A 17,164-nucleotide genomic window follows, 5' to 3' on the forward strand; every position below is an offset into this window, starting at 1 on the left:
ATTTACATTCTAATGGTGGAAGACAGCACATAGAAGGGAACTGAAAAGCAAAGGGAGGAGTTGAGGAGAGTGGAAGAAAGGGATTTGTTCAGAGTCAATAGCAGAGCTGGGAGGAGAACGCAAGAAATGCCTTATAAATGACAAATGGAGATTGTAGGAGTGGAGAGATGGTCTAGGGTGAAAAAGAAGCTAAGGGAACTTCCAGAGTGAGAAGGCAATAGTAGTATGGTGGCTAATTCTGGAAAGTAAGAAACAGAACTGGGAAAAGAATGAGAAGACTCAGCTTCCAGGGCTGACTCTGCCATTCTCAGATGTGTAGTTTTCATTGTCACTTAATTTCTGTGATCCTGTTTTGTCATAGGCAAAGTGGAAATAAAAGTAGTTATAGGCTACAAGGTTGTTGGATGATGTATGTGAAGCACTTTCTCACTGTAAAGTGCCATTCAGAAATGACTTATACAACCACGGAATGAAATTTATGTTATCATCCTGTTTAAAGTGCCACAATAATTTCTTAAAGGAAAGGCTATTAGAGATGTCTATAGTAGGATTATGGCTATTCCTTTGTTGACAAGTCACATGGACTGTACTCATTCCTAATCTAGGTAACTTTCCAGATCTGATTCTGAATAGACCTTTCTTTTCATCTCTTCTCCATATGACATTTCCCTGTTTGGCACATGTGGCTTTTTTATGTCTACACAATATCTACAATAAGTTGAAGATCTGGAGATCACCTGTATGATTTGCCTAGTGTGGATAGAAAGAATGCAAATTTAAGGAAAAATGGTTTTCAAATCATTAGATGTGGTAATCACTGAATAACTGGTTAATTTTCAAATCTTTTCTTCACATTGTATCATATATTTATAGTAGTTTATGTAACTATAATCCAGTTTCACTACTACTTAAATTAATAGTCCAACAAATAATCCTTTGATACCCCAGAAACAAAATAAAAGAATGAGAAAGAAAACTGCACTGGAGGAAGGAGAGAGAAGATTGAACGGGAAAAATTATCCCACATGAAAGAGGCAAGAAAGAGCTATTATAATGGAGGGGAAGATGGGGGTCATGGTGACTGCTAAAACTTAAACCTTACTTTCATCAAAATTGGCTGAAGAAGGGAATAACCATACACACTCAGTTTTGATAGAGAAATCTATCTTACTGTATAAGGATGTAAAAAGGGACAGGGATAATAGAAGGGTGGGGACTGATAAAAGGGAGGATATATTGGGAAAGGCAGTGGGAGGAGAGAAAGGGTAGGGCATAAGACAGGGTGATAAACTAGCAAAAACTAGCACAGAGGGAAATACACAGTTATGAAAACAATAAATGTGAATGGGATGAACTCACCCATAAAATTAAAGCAAATAGCAGAAAGGATTAATAGCAGAATCCTACAGTATGTTGCTTACAAAACACACATTTGAAGCAGAGAGATACCCACACAGAGTAAAGGTAAGGGGCTGGAGCAGAGTCTATTATTCTTCAGCTGAGGCAAAGAAAGAAAGGGTAGCAATCATGATCTCAGACAAAGTAAAATTAGATCCAATTAAAAGAGATAAAGAAGGAAATTATATCTTGCTGAAAGGTACCATAGACAATGAAGTCATATAAATATTAAACATAAATGCACCAAATGGCATAGCATCTAAATTTTTGAAGACATTGAATAAGTTACAGGAAGAAATATATAACAAAGCTGTATTAGTGGGGGAACCTCAACTTTCCCTCTCAGAACTAGAGAAATCTAACCACAAAATAAACAAGAAAAAAGTTAAGGAGGTGAATAAAATTCTGGAAAAGTTAGATATGATAGATCTATGGAGAAAATTGAATGGGAACAGAAAGGAATATACTATGATAAGCCATGGTTGTTGCAGGTGATATGGGGGACTGAGTTGAGGGAGCAGAGCTTAAAAGTGATATCTGGATCAGGATACCCTAAAACATGATCAACACCAGAATTGAAATAAACAGTTTGGATGAAGTAAAGGAGAAGATATCTAGGGTCAAGCTTCAGATTTGTTACTGAGATAGTAACAGGGATCTGAATTCTACCTAGATTTCCTTAATGTAGGACACAGTTCTCTTTGGATACATGCATATGTTTTCCTACATGATTGGATAAGGTCAATCCCATCACTTAGCTACTTTCCAGAGTGTGTAGAAGGCTACCCTTTGGCCTACTAAAAGCCAATACAGTAGAACTTTGGTTTATGAGTAACCTGGTTTATGTATGCTTCACTGGATGAGGAAAAATTTTCTCAAAATTTGTCTTGCAGGATGAACAAAAATCTGCAGTACGAATATCACGTTTGGACTTGAACAGCTCCCAAAGGGATGACACTTAACAGGAATGCAATGTCACATTTCCCTGACATTCTGAAAAAAAGTCAAAAACAAGTGTCATTAGATAGATTCCTGGTCAAAAGAGAACATAAAGAAAAAAAATCAGAGTCAAAACATGAAAATGATTCTAAAAAACGAAAGATAAGTGAAGACAGTAGTGTTAGTCTTAGTTTTGGTGAAAATAGCATAAGAGAGAACACTCCCAACGTTGAAATTCCCAATGTTTTCATAGAAGGAAATTCTCCTTCCAAGAAATAATCCTTCCTCCTTCTCCTCCCTCCCGTCTCCCTCACACCAGCCACAACTCTTCTCAAAGGTAAAATGCAGGTTAATTTATTTTATTTTCAGTTGATATTGTATACTAATCATTGCTACTGTATTTTAGGTGCATTAGGGACAAAAAAACTTATTTAAAGTTATAAATACTTATTTTGATATGAATATTTTTGGAGAATGGTACTGAACATCCGACTTTACATTATTTCCTATGGGAAAATTTGCTTTGCGATATGAACAAATAACATGATGAACAGAATCTCGGAATAAGTTAAATTCATAAACTGATGAATTACTATAGTTGTTTAGCTAAGTAGAGAAGACAAGAAGGGGCCATAGTAGGTAATGGCAGTCAAATCATGGGAATAATCAAAAAGAAGACACCTTTTTGAAATACTCTTTAAATCACTGCTGTTAGAAAGTACCTACCATCATTTCTAGCACTCTGTATGGAAACAGTGAACATCTCTATAAAGACAGGCCATGATCCTTCCAGAACTGTTCCTTCAGAATCTACTCCTGAGGATATTTCTGTACTTAAGGAAAATTACTTCAGCTGCAGAATGTAGGATGGATTGGAGTGGTGACAGATTTGAGACAGGAAGACCAATTAGAAGGCTGTTGCAATATTGTAGGTGAGAGGTGAAGAAGGCCTGACCTAAGACGGTAGCAATGTGAGTGGAGGGAGGAGTGTTGGATATGAGAGAAGTTATGGAGGTGGAAATGGCAAGATTTGGCAACTGATTAGATATATAGGATGAAACAAAGTGGGGAGTCAGGGATAAGACAGAGGATAGAAATCTGAGAGATTGGAAGGGTGATTGTACCTTTGATAAAATAGAGAAAGTTTTGAAGAGTGAAGGTTTTGTGAGGATAAATAATAAATGTAGTTTTGGATCTGTTGAGTTTGAGATGTCTCCAGGACATCCAGTTTGAAATATCCACTAGGCAGTTGGTGACATGTAACTGAAGTTCAGGGAACAGAATTGTGTTGTATGTGCATCTTTAGCTATTATCATCTGCACAGAAATGATAGTTAAACCCATGGAAATTGATGAGATTACCAAGAGCAAGATTGTGGAGAAGAGAGAGAAAAGGGTTTAGGAGATTCTCTTGGAGAAAAAAATCCCCAAACCTCGAGGAATACCACACTAATGAGGCAAAATATGGATGATGAGTTACTAAAGGATACTGAGCAAGAGTGGTCAGAAATGTAGGGGGAGAGCTAGGGGAGAAAAATGTCATTAAAGGTCAGAGAGGATAAAGTATCAAAAAGGATGGTTGATAGTGTTAAGTGCACCAGATAAATAAAATTGGATGAAGACTGAGAAAAGGCCAGTGAATTTAGCAATTAAGAGATCACTTGGTAATTTTGGAAAAAAGCAGTTGCAGTTGACTAATGAAGTTAGAAGTAAGCTCACAAAGAACTGAGAAATGAATTAGAGGGAGGAGAGGAAGTGAAGGTAGTGAGTATAAGACAAATTTTTCAAGGAGTCTGTCTGAGAACTAGCAGAATAGTTAAAAGGGATGGTAAAATCTACTGAAGTTTTTTTTAATGGATTGGAGCATCTTAGGCTTGTTTGAAGTCAGTAAGATTAGTAATCTGTTGAACCTTAGGAGAAGAATAATTCAGAATGCAGTTTGCTGAAGATGAAGGTGACGGGATTGAGACATGGAGAAATCTTAGTCAACAACTGGAGAAAGTAGATGATATTAAAGGGTTTTAAGATAAAGAGAATGGGAGAAGAGGGAATTCATGTGGATTTTTTTTTTTTTTTAAGTAAAGAGGCACCAGACCCAGAGTCAAGAGGACCTGAGTTCAAATGTGGCCTCAGACACTTACTAGTCATGTGTCCCTGGTCAAATCACTTAACTCCCATTGCCTAAAAAAATAAGGCAAGAAGTAAAATCCTTAGCTGAGATAAAGAGAGGAGGGGTCATTATGGAAGGTTTGAGGAGGGAAGACTTGGAATAACTTCTATGGGGAATGATCTAGGGAAATGAAAGGATTGATTTGCTATAGTAAGGGTCCAATTGAGATTGCATAACATGACTTGGTAGTGTCAGCTGGGAGTGAAACTTTTTCCAGCTATATTTAGCAACTTATGACTAAAAGAGGAGAAGGACCATGGTGAGGAGTTATCTGGAGCTGAGCTTTGATAAGAGATGAATGGTAATAGGAAAAGGGAGTGGGAGATTCCAGAGCAGAAGACCATGTAGAGTCGAGATGGTTAGCTGTTGGGTTGAGATTGGAGAGGAAAGAAAGTAAAATTATAACAACAGAGTAATGGACTGAGAAAAGACCAAAGAGTGGAGAGATTAGAGATTTCCAAGAGGATGAAGAACAGGATTCCTAGGGGTGAGGAGTAGGGAAAGGTTAAATGACAGGAGGTTGTGGTCAGAAAAGAGAATGGTGGAATTTATTTTTAAATTATTAAAAAATTTTAGACAAATGCTAGAACTTAAACATATAATAAGGAAAATCAGTAGCAAAAACTTAAATATAAAAAAAGAAAAGAAAAAATGTCATGTGTTCAGCAGAACATAGAAGAAGATTCAGAATAAATAGCAATAACTTATCATTTCAAGAAAGCCTATATATGTTAAATACTGTGCAAGATGTTGAAAGCTGTCCATCCTTTCTTTGCTTTCTTGTAGGGTTTCTTTTGTTCTCTGCTGTACACTTTTTGCTTTGTTCTTTTTTCCCCCTTCCTCCCCCCGATCCACCATCCCAAAGCTACAATTGAGCATGGATGTATTTATATATAGATATTGGTATACACACACACACACACATACACATAGATACACACACATATATAAACATATACTTTCTCTAAGAAATTCTACTTCTACTCTTGTTTTTATGTTTGCATATCTCTTTTTTCCTATCTCACCTAACTCCTCTGCTTTACTTCTACCTGCTCTGCTACCTTACCCTCTTATTACTTAACCTACCCCCACTCCAGCAATCCCTCTCTTATCCTCCCATTCCCCTATATCTAAAGATCTTTCTATATCCCCTTTATTCTCTCCCTCTATCCCCTTAGAGTTTTATTTCTTTCTAAATTTAGAAGGCTTTTATACTCTTCTAGATGTATTTTCCCCTCTTAAACCCAATCCCAGTGAAAGTAGGTTTCCAGAACTAATAGGCTCACTCTCCCATCTCATTCCTCTGTATTGGTTCTTCTTCTTTGTATAAGATAATTACTCTTTTAGCTGTTCTTGAATGGTTTTACTTTTTGAAGTCAAAAACTCAGAGCTAGGGCATCTAGGTGGTACAGTGGATAGAGCACCAGTGCAGGAGTCAGTAGGACCTGCGTAAAATCTCACCTCAGACACTTGACACTCACTAGCTGTGTGACCTTGGCCAAGTCACTTAACCCCAGTTGCCTCATTCTGGGTCATCTCCAGTCATCCTGATGAATATCTGGTCACTGGATTCAGATGGCTCTGGAGGAAAAGTGAGGCTGGTGACCTGCACAGCCCTCCCTCACTCAGATCAAAGTAAAGTGTAAGTCATGTCATTATTTCCCTGATGGCATGGTCTTCTTTGGCAACAAAGGATGAACACAAGCTCAGCTCTACCCCAGTCTTTCTTATAAGCTACCTAATTATTAGTAACAATCATAGACATAGGTTTTACATTTTCCATACATAAAAGGCAAACATTCTATCCTTATTTAGTCCCTTGTAATCGATTATTGGTATGTACCTTATATTTCGCTTGGCTCTTCTATGTCAAATCTATTGAGTTCAGGTTTTTTTTTTTAACAGAATCCTAGAAGTCTGACAGTTAATCAAATGTCCACTTTTTAAAATAGAAAATTATGCCTAACTTTGCTGGGTATGACATCTTTGGCCAGAGGCCCAGGTCTTTTGCTCTTTGATATATGATGTTCCAAGATCTGTGGTCTTTAAGTGTTGCTAACACTAGGTCTTGTGTGATTCTAATTGTGGTACCATCATATATAAATTGTTTTTTTCTTATTGCTCATAATACGTTGTTCTTGATCTGGGGGTTTCAGGATTTGACTATAACATTCCTGTGAGTTTTCTTTGTAGGATCTCTTTTAGACATGGTGATCAGTGGATTTTTTCTTTTCCTACTTTCCCTTCTTGTTCTAATGATTCAGGACAATTGTGTCAAAATTCTTTTTATGATCAGAACTTTCAGGTAGTCCAATTATCCTTACGTTTTCTCTGCTTCATCTGTTCTCTAGATCTGTTGCTTTTCTTGAGAGATGTTTCACATTCTCTTCTATTTTTTTTTATTCTTTATATTTTGATTTTTATTTCTTCATCTCTCAGAACTTCACTGGCTTGTCCTTGCCCAGTTCTGATTTTCAAGGAGTTGTTTTCTTCCTTAAGATTCTGGATCTTCGGGGCGGAGCCAAGATGGCGGAGCGAAAGCAACGACTCACCTAAGCTCCTGGAAAAACTCCTCTGGATATATCTGGGGGGAGAGTCTGACCAGACTTTGGAGGTGTAGAATCCAGTGGGAGACGGACTTTGACAGATTCGGAGCCCAGGCTGGACTGGAAGGTCCACGGGAGGGATCTGTTCCGCGGGGGTAAGACCCCGGCGCACAGCGCAGCGCGGTCGGCACGGCAGGGCGGAGGCGACCCGAGGGGCCCGAGAGTGGCGGGCGAGACCAGCGGAGCAGGAGATAAGCCAGGCCGAGCCGGTGAGAGCCGCTGAGTGCCAGACATCAGCGCAGCAGTCCTTGAAATCTTCAGCCTGAAGACCGACTTCGGTGGGTCACTACTTGAACTTCCAGGAACTGGGATGGCAGAGTGATCAGTAAGTGCTCTCTCCTCCCCCCTGATGACCCTGAGGGAACCATAAAATTCTTCCCCAGATTAATCCTGGATCAGCGGGTACAGCAGAAGGGGGCGGGTGGTCTCATAACACCAGAGGCTGGAGAGGTGGCAAAGGGGGATTCTTCCTACCGTGGTGGAGGCTATCTGGAGGGACAGACGACCCAGGGCAGAGAAAAATTCGCACTGAGACCCAAGCAAGCCTCAGCCCGGGAGACGAGCCCCAGGAGGGGCGGGAACACACATTAGCCTCTAGGCGTGCCCCAGCCCTCCAGGGGAAAGGGAAGACAATAGGGAAGCTGGGATCAGCATCCCCCCGGACCTTGCCTTTGCCTCAGGCCAGCTGAGGAGATATCCTGAGACCAGACCACACCTCCCACACACCTATCAAGCTAAACCCAGGGTTGATCTGGGAAACAACAACAACAACAACAACAACAACAACAAAAAAGCCTGCTTTTAGCCTAGACAAACATCAACTCAACTTAAAAGATCTGTATCTTCTGACTGAAAGAACCAAAAGCTACAACACTCAGCCAACATCATGAATCGGAAAAAGCAGACGAAAAGTGAAAAAACCATAGAATCTTTCTATGGGGATAAGGACCAAAACACAAACACCAAAGAGGTTAGAGCTGAGACTGTACTTCCATCTGAAACCTCAGATGGGACTATGAATTTCTCGCAAGCACAACTAGATTACCTGGAACGTCTGAAGAAGGATATAAAAGAAAAACTGGCCAATGATTTTAAAACTATAAAAAAAGAATTCACTGATGAGAACATCACCCTGAAAAAGAAAATTGAAGAAATGGAAAAGGAAGTTCAAAAATTAACTGGAGAGAATAATTCCCTAAAAGGAAGAGTTAATCAAACGGAAAAGGAAACTCAAAACCTAATAGGGAAAATTGATCAGATGGAAAAGGAAACCCAAAACCTAACTGGGAAAATTGGTCGAATGGAAAAAGAAGTACAAAAATTAAATGGAGAAAATAGCTCCTTAAAGGGAAAAATTGGCTAGATGGAAAAGGAGATGCGAAAGCTAACTGAAGAAAACAATATGATCAAGATTAGAATTGGGCAAGTAGAAACTAATGACTCAATGAGGCAACAAGAATCAGTCAAACAAAATCTAAAGAACGAAAAGATAGAAGAAAATCTAAAATATTTAATTGGAAAAACAACTGACCTGGAAAATAGATCCAGGAGAGAAAATCTAAGAATTATTGGCCTGCCAGAAACCCATGATGAAGAAAAGAGTCTGGACAATATCTTCCAGGAAATCATCAAGGAAAACTGCCCAGAAGTACTAGACTCAGAGGGCAAAATAGTCATCGAAAGAATCCACCGTTCCCCACCGGAAAGGGATCCCAAAATCAAAACCCCAAGAAATATAGTTGCAAAATTCCAGAGCTATCAAGTGAAGGAGAAAATACTACAAGCAGCCAGAAAGAAACAATTCAAATATCAAGGTCACACAGTCAGGATCACACAGGACCTTGCAGCTTCTACATTAAAAGATCGAAAGAATTGGAACCCAATATTCCGTAAGGCAAAGGAGTTGGGACTCCAACCGAGGATCAACTACCCAGCAAAGTTCAGCATAACATTTCAGGCAAGGAGAAAGTCATTCAACGAAATAAGGGATTTCCAGAGCTTCCTGACCAAAACACCAGAACTCAATAGACAATTTGATCTTCAAATGCAGGTCTCCAGAGAATCATAAAAAGGTAAACAGAGGGGAAAAAACAAAAACAAAAACTTGCAACTCAATTAGGGCAATCTGTTTACCTCCCTGTAAGGGAAGATGATACCTGTTAATCTTGAGAACTGTGCAGCTATTATGATAAAAGGGATATATGTAGAGGGAACGGGCATAAAGTAAATGATGTCATGTCAAAAATATGATTTAAGTATGAGAAGGGAATGTAATAGGAGGTGTGGAAAGGGGGAAGCAGAAAATGGCAAATTATATCACAGGAAGAAGTACAAAACTATAGTAGAGGGAAGGAGGGGAGGGAGATGAGCATTGTTTGAGAGGCACTCTCATCTGATTTGTTCAAAGGAGGGAACAATAACCTTAAGCAGATAATCCTAACTAGCTCTATAGGTAGTAGGAGGGGAAGGGGGAAGAAAGGGGAGGGTGGCTAAAAGGGAGGAAAGAAGCAATAAGAGTAAAGGGGACTAAAAGGGAGGGGGGCTAAAAGAAGGAGGGGAAGGCTGCAGGAGGAGGGGGAGAAAAGTGAATACTATTGAGGAGGGGAAGGGAGACGGGAGAGTTAAAAGCACAAATGGTGGGAAAGAGGGTGGAGGGAAATACACAGATTGTAATCATAACTGTGAATGTGAATGGGATGAACTCTCCCATAAAACGGAGACGGATAGCAGAATGGATTAAAAGCCATAATCCAACAATATGCTGCTTACAAGAAACACATTTGAAACGGGGGGATACACATAGGATAAAGGTCAAAGGATGGAGCAGAATATATTGTGCTTCAGCTCATGTAAGAAAGGCAGGAGTAGCAATCCTAATCTCAGACAAAGCAAAAGCAGAAATAGATCTAATCAAAAGGGATAAGGATGGAAACTATATCCTACTAAAAGGCACCATAGACAATGAAGCAATATCATTACTAAACATGTATGCTCCAAGTGGTATAGCATCCAGATTCTTAGAGGAGAGGTTGGGGGAGTTGAAGGAAGAAATTGATAGCAAAACTATACTAGTGGGGGACCTCAACCTCCCCCTCTCTGAACTCGATAAATCCAACCTTAAAATAAACAAGAAAGAGGTTAAGGAGGTAAATAAAACTCTGGATAAGGTAGATATGATAGATCTTTGGAGAAAATTAAATGGGAATAGAAAGGAATATACCTTTTTCTCAGTGGTACATGGAACATTTACAAAAATTGACCATGTACTAGGACATAAAAATCTCACAATCCAGTGCAGAAAGGTAGAGATAATCAATGCATCCTTTTCAGATCATAATGCATTAAAAATTACATGTAATAAAAGGCCATGGAAAGAGAAACCAAAAATCAATTGGAAACTAAATAATCTAATTCTAAAGAAGGATTGGGTTAAAGAAGAAATCATAGAAACAATCAACAACTTCATTCAAGAGAATGACAATAGTGAGACAACGTACCAAAACTTATGGGACACTGCAAAAGCAGTTATTAGGGGAAGTTTTATATCTCTGAATGCTTACATAAATAAAATAGAGAAAGAGGAGATCAATGACTTAGGCTTGCAGTTGAAAAAGCTAGAAAAAGAACAAATTGAAAATCCCCAAGTAAATACCAAATTAGAAATACTGAAAACCAAAGGAGAGATTAATAAAATTGAAATAAAGAAAACTATTGAATTAATAAATAAAACCAATAGTTGGTTTTATGAAAAAACTAATAAAATTGATAAACCTTTGGTTAATCTGATCAAAAAAAAGAAAGAAGAAAACCAAATTACTAACATTAAAAATGAAAGGGGTGAACTCACCTCCAATGAGGAGGAAATTAAAACAATAATTAGAAACTACTTTGCCCAACTTTATGCCCACAAATTCGACAATCTAAACGAGATGGATGAATATTTTAAAAAATACAAATTGCCCAGATTAACAGAAGAGGAAGTTGAATACTTAAACAACCCCATCTCAGAAAAAGAAATTGAACAAGCCATCAATGAACTCCCTAGGAAAAAATCTCCAGGGCCAGATGGATTCACAAGTGAATTCTATCAAACATTTAAAGAACAGTTAATTCCAATACTACATACACTATTCTTGAAAATTGGGGAAGAAGGAGTCCTCCCAAATTCTTTCTATGATACAAATATGGTTTTGATACCCAAACCAGGAAGAGACAAAACAGAGAAAGAAAATTATAGACCAATTTCCCTAATGAATATAGATGCAAAAATTTTAAATAAGATTTTAGCAAAACGAATACAGCATCTTATCACGAGATTAATACATTATGATCAGGTAGGATTCATACCAGGACTACAGGGTTGGTTCAATATTAGGAAAACTATTAGCATTATCGATCACATCAACAACAAAGCTAACAAAAACCACATGATTATCTCAATAGATGCAGAAAAAGCTTTTGACAAAATACAACATCCATTCCTACTAAAAACATTGGAGAACGTAGGAATAAAGGGAACTTTCCATAAAATAATAAGCAGTATCTATCTAAAACCTTCAGCAAGCATTATATGCAATGGGGATAAGCTAGATGCATTCCCAATAAGATCAGGGGTGAAACAAGGTTGTCCATTATCACCACTATTATTCAATATGGTACTAGAAATGTTAGCTGTAGCAATTAGACAAGATAAAGATATTCAAGGAATTAGAATAGCCAAAGAAGAAACTAAGTTATCACTCTTTGCAGATGATATGATGATTTACCTAGAGAATCCCAGAGATTCAAGTAAAAAATTACTTGAATTAATAAACAACTTTGGCAAAGTTGCAGGGTACAAAATAAACCCACACAAATCCTCTGCATTCCTATATATTAGCAACAAAGTTCAACAGCAAGAGATAGAAAGAGAAATCCCATTTAAAGTTAGGGTAGACAGTATAAAATACTTAGGAGTCTACCTGCCAAAACAAACCCAGGGACTATATGAACACAATTACAAGACACTTTTTGCACAAATAAAGTCAGATTTAAGTAAGTGGAAAAACATTAGTTGCTCATGGGTAGGCCGTGCTAATATAATAAAAATGACAATTCTACCCAAATTAATATACTTATTTAGTGCCATACCAATTAAACTATCAGACAATTACTTTCTAGAGCTGGATAAAATAATATCAAAATTCATTTGGAAAAACAAAAGGTCCAGAATATCAAAGGGACTAATGAAAAGAAATGCTTGGGAAGGTGGCCTAGCGCTACCAGACCTTAAACTGTACTATAAAGCAGCAATTATCAAAACCACTTGGTATTGGCTAAGAAACAGAGAGGTAGACAAGTGGAATAGACTTGGCACTCAAGATGCAGTAGGCAAGGAATATAGCAACCTTCTGTTTGATAAACCCAAGGACCCCAGCTTCTGGGATAAGAACTCATTGTTTGACAAAAATTGCTGGGAAAACTGGATAACAGAGTGGCGGAAATTAGGCATAGACCCATACCTGACACCGTACACAAGAATAAAGTCCAAATGGGTACATGATTTAGGTATAAAGATTGATACCATGAATAAACTGGAGAAGCAAGGAATAGTGTATTTATCAGATCTATGGAGAAGGGAAGAATTCTTTACTAAAGGAGAGATAGAATGCATTATGAAATGCAAAATGGATAACTTTGAGTACATTAAACTGAGAAGTTTTTGCACAACCAAACCCAATGCAACCAAAATCCGGAGGGATGTAGTAAATTGGGAAAAATTTTTTACAGCTAAGCTCGGGGATAAAGGCCTCATTTCTAGAATATATAGAGAACTGACCCAAATGTATAATCATACAAGTCATTCCCCAATTGATAAATGGTCAAAGGATATGAACAGGCAATTTTCAGAGGAAGAAATTAAAGCTATCTATAATCATATGAAAAAATGCTCTAAATCACTATTGGTTAGAGAGATGCAAATCAAAACAACTCTGAGGTACCACATCACACCTATAAGATTGGCAAACATGACAGAACAAGAAAATGATAAATGCTGGAGAGGATGTGGGAGAGTTGGAACACTAATTCATTGTTGGTGGAGCTGTGAGCGCATCCAACCATTCTGGAGAGCAATTTGGAACTATGCCCAAAGGGCTACAAAAATGTGCATACCCTTTGACCCAGCAATATCGCTACTAGGACTATATCCCCAAGAGATCATAAAAATGGGAAAGGGTCCCACATGTACAAAAATATTTATAACAGCACTCTATGTAGTTGCCAAAAACTGGAAGTCAAGGGGATGTCCATCAACTGGGGAATGGCTGAATAAATTATGGTATATGAATGTAATGGAGTACTATTGTGCCATAAGAGATGATGAACAAGAAGACTTCAGAGAGGCCTGGAAGGACTTATATGACCTGATGCTGAGTGAAAGGAGCAGAACCAGGAGAACTTTATGCACAGCAACAACCACAGTGTGTGAGAGCTTTTTCTGGTAGACTTAGATTTTTGTAATAACACAAGAACTTCTGAAAAAAAAAAATCCCAATGGTGGACCTCAAGGCAAAATGCCTTCCACACTCAGAGAGAGAAATATGGAAGTCACTCACATAATGTAGCAGATCATGTTTGTGTATGTGTATCTGTTTGTGTATCATGTTCTGATTTGTTATAGGGATTCTTTCATTTATCTTAGTCTGACTACATAGCATGACTATAGTGAAAATATACTCAGTAGGAAAGTATATGTAGAATCTATACAGAATTGTATGCAGTCGTGGGGAGGGAGGGAGGTAGTGGGGGGTGGGTGGGGAGGGATAAAATCGCAATTGTATGGCAGTGATTTTTAAACATTAAAAAAATAAAAAAATTAATTAAAAAAAAAAAAAAAAGATTCTGGATCTTCTTTTCTAGTTGGTTGAATTTCCTGTCATAGTCTTCCTGTTTTTCTTGTATTATTCTTGTTTTTCTATTTTATTTTTCCTCAATCTCTCTCATTTGATTTTTAAAGTCTTTTTAAAGTTCTTCAGTGTATTCGTTTTGGGCAGGTGACCATTTGACATTACTCTTTGGGGTAGGAGAGGGTTTCTTTGCCTCAGTATTCTCCTCTGAAGACAAATCCTGATCTTCTCTATTCCCATAGTAGCTCTCTATGGTTGAATTCTTTCTCTTTTGCCTGTGTATTTTTTGGGGGGGTAATAATATAGTTTTTATAATCACCTCTAGACCTGGGGTATAGGGGATGGTGCCTCTGGTCTCTGATTCTCTTCAATTATCCCCTCTGACTTTGGAATCCAACCAAGACCTCTAGCCTCCTGCAAGTGCCCACAGCCAGTGTCCCACCCCACTGCCTCTGCACTCCCTGGGCATGTGCTTGTTCCTTCTTGTTTTGCCACTCTCTGCAGCACAACTCGGTGTGGTATTCCTTGTCAGTAGAGGTTCCTGACATCTTCTCCAGGTCAGATGCCCAACTCCCCTCATTGTCTCCTGGGATAAAAGTTCCTGTGGCTACAACCAAGGCAGCCTCCCAACCCTTCTAAGTCCAGGGCATGCTGCTTGCTGTTTAAGCAGCTTGAAGCTTGTTGTTAAAGCCTGGAGGTGTTTACTCTTTACTGGGAGGAAATCTTGACCCAGAATTTTTCTTCAGGTCTTCTGTGATTGTCCCAAGAGGACCCCTGTTCTACTACCACACTTACTTGTTTTCACAGCACTATGTTTGCTCAGAGGTGCTATTTTATCTCTTTTGTGGAGGAAAATCTTGAGAGTTTCACCATCTTCCCACAATCCTCTCCTGGAATTTCTTATTAGGAAAGTGGTTAATGGTGTGATCTAATGTGTGATAATTCCTGTGTGTGGTTTTCCATAGAATTCTGGGAGATGGAAGATTACCAGGCTGTTCATGTCTTCTAAATTATGACATAGGTGCTAGTCTAAGGGACTCAGATAACATAATTTATCTTTTTTTTTCTCATGCTATACTATTTATCTACTCTACATTGTTAATTAAAAAATAAGTCAGGGACATGTATGGAATAGCATCAAGGCTAATTAATACCTTTGTAAAAGACACATAGGATGTCTGGTTGTTAGGGTGCTTATTTTAAAAATACATTTTTAGGGATGCCTTTTGTTTTCCCCCTCTGCCCCATTAAACCTTCTCTTGTAAAAAAGCATAACTAATCTTTAGCAGAATCTAAGATAGAAAACATAACTAGGGTCATTTGCTAGAAAATTATGAATGAATGCAAATAGGTATAAAATAAAAACCATCCAAATAAGTTGACATTTTCGAGAGAATGTTTTGCTTTATCTCAAAGGCACTAAAGATGTCTTGCAACAAGTCAAATTCAACTATTGTGGTCATATTACTAATGGCACCCATGAAAAGCTAAGGGATAGTCCAGGTTCCAGGACAATTCTTTTGCTAGCCTTGCAGTGGCAGGTTGTTCACAGACAGTTTCTATTAGCCATTTGCCATACTTTGAGCCCCAAGCAGCTCAATCAGCAGGGTTGCAGACACAGAAGATATCCCTGAGAAAATGTATGCTAAACATGTCCTCCTGTACTCTTGCAACATTGTGCCTGGGCAGGGCAGAGCACAGACACAAAAAGAAAGAATTTTAGCAATATCTAGTGTATCTACTTGGATCCCACTTTTTTGTTTTGTTAAAGTCCTACCCACTTTGCTCCCATGAAACTGCTCACTCTATTGCAGTAGCAGAGTTATGAGGGCTAGTCTTAGGATCAAAGGATTAGCAACTGCTAATTTGCAATGTAAGTGTTCCAGCTGATTACAGCTAGAGCCAAAGTGGAAACTCCAGTGAACCTACTGCCTCAACTGCCAGTGATAATTGCCACCTTTCTGTTTCATTGGCAACTATTTCTTCTCCACCGTTACAAAGATTTCCCAGTCCCAGGTAACAACCTCTTTTTCTGCAAACAATATTTGGTACACCAATGATAATGCAAGAAAATAGCTTGAACAGTCTCATAGGCTTAATTGCAAAGATACTTGAATTGTAGAGTTATATTTTATCTTAAAGATGAAAGGATCCTTGAGAGAGCATCTAGTCTGGTCAGTAGTGTATGCTGCCTGCTGCAGAAGATGGCATACAAAGCCAGATAGGATGGAAGAAAGGACAAAAGTGAAGTGTGTGAATGCTTTAGGTACACTTTGAAATCTGCTCCCTCTCCCTGCCCCACTGTTTGTCCTCTGGAGACTTTAAGATTTTATTTTAGTCTAGTCAGTCAACTAGCATTTATTAAGCACCTACTATATGTCAAGAACTGTGCTTAGCACTGGGGTTGCCAAAAATCAGTCCTTGCCCTCAAGGAACTCACAGTGGCTTGTTATTACAAGGTAAATACCTATATGCCACAGGGAGTGGAAATTTTCTGGCATATAAAAATAACATTACAAAATGTTCTTCACTGTGCCTTCCCTTTTCAACCTCCTCTCTCCCTTCCTGGAATGTTATACTCTTGGTTGTCACCTTGCCTATGTCTAGCACCAACTTAGGTGGCAGGTGTACAAGACTTCCAGTTGTATTTTCAGAAGTGCAAATGTGCATAGCTCCCAAATCCATCGTCAAACTTATCATTAGTTGAATTCTGGGGAGGGTAGAATGAGAACTAGAACTGGGTGATTATAAATAATCTCTGTTTCAGTTCCTCCATCTAAATTTATTCTTAGCAATGTTGTAAAATTTAATTGGATTATATACATATGTGTGTGTGTGTATGTGTGCGTGCGTGCATATTTTGTTGTTCAGTCATTTTTCAGTCATGTTGAACTCTTTGTGACCCCATTTGGGGTTTTCTTGGCAAAGATACTAGAGTACTTTGCCATTTCCTTCTCCAACTCATTTTACAGATGTAGAAACTGAGACAAAGAGGGTTAAGTGACTTGCCCAGGGTCACACAACAATTTGAATTCAAGAAGATGAATCTTTCTTACTCTATGCCTGGCACTCTATCTACTTTGTCACCTAACTGCCCCATGTGTTTATTATATATAATTAAATAACTATGTTAAAGAAAAGTTTCATATATGGTTAATGAGTTCT

Source organism: Notamacropus eugenii, chromosome 4, assembly GCF_028372415.1.
Source record: "Notamacropus eugenii isolate mMacEug1 chromosome 4, mMacEug1.pri_v2, whole genome shotgun sequence".
In the NCBI taxonomy this organism is placed as follows: Eukaryota; Metazoa; Chordata; class Mammalia; order Diprotodontia; family Macropodidae; genus Notamacropus; species Notamacropus eugenii.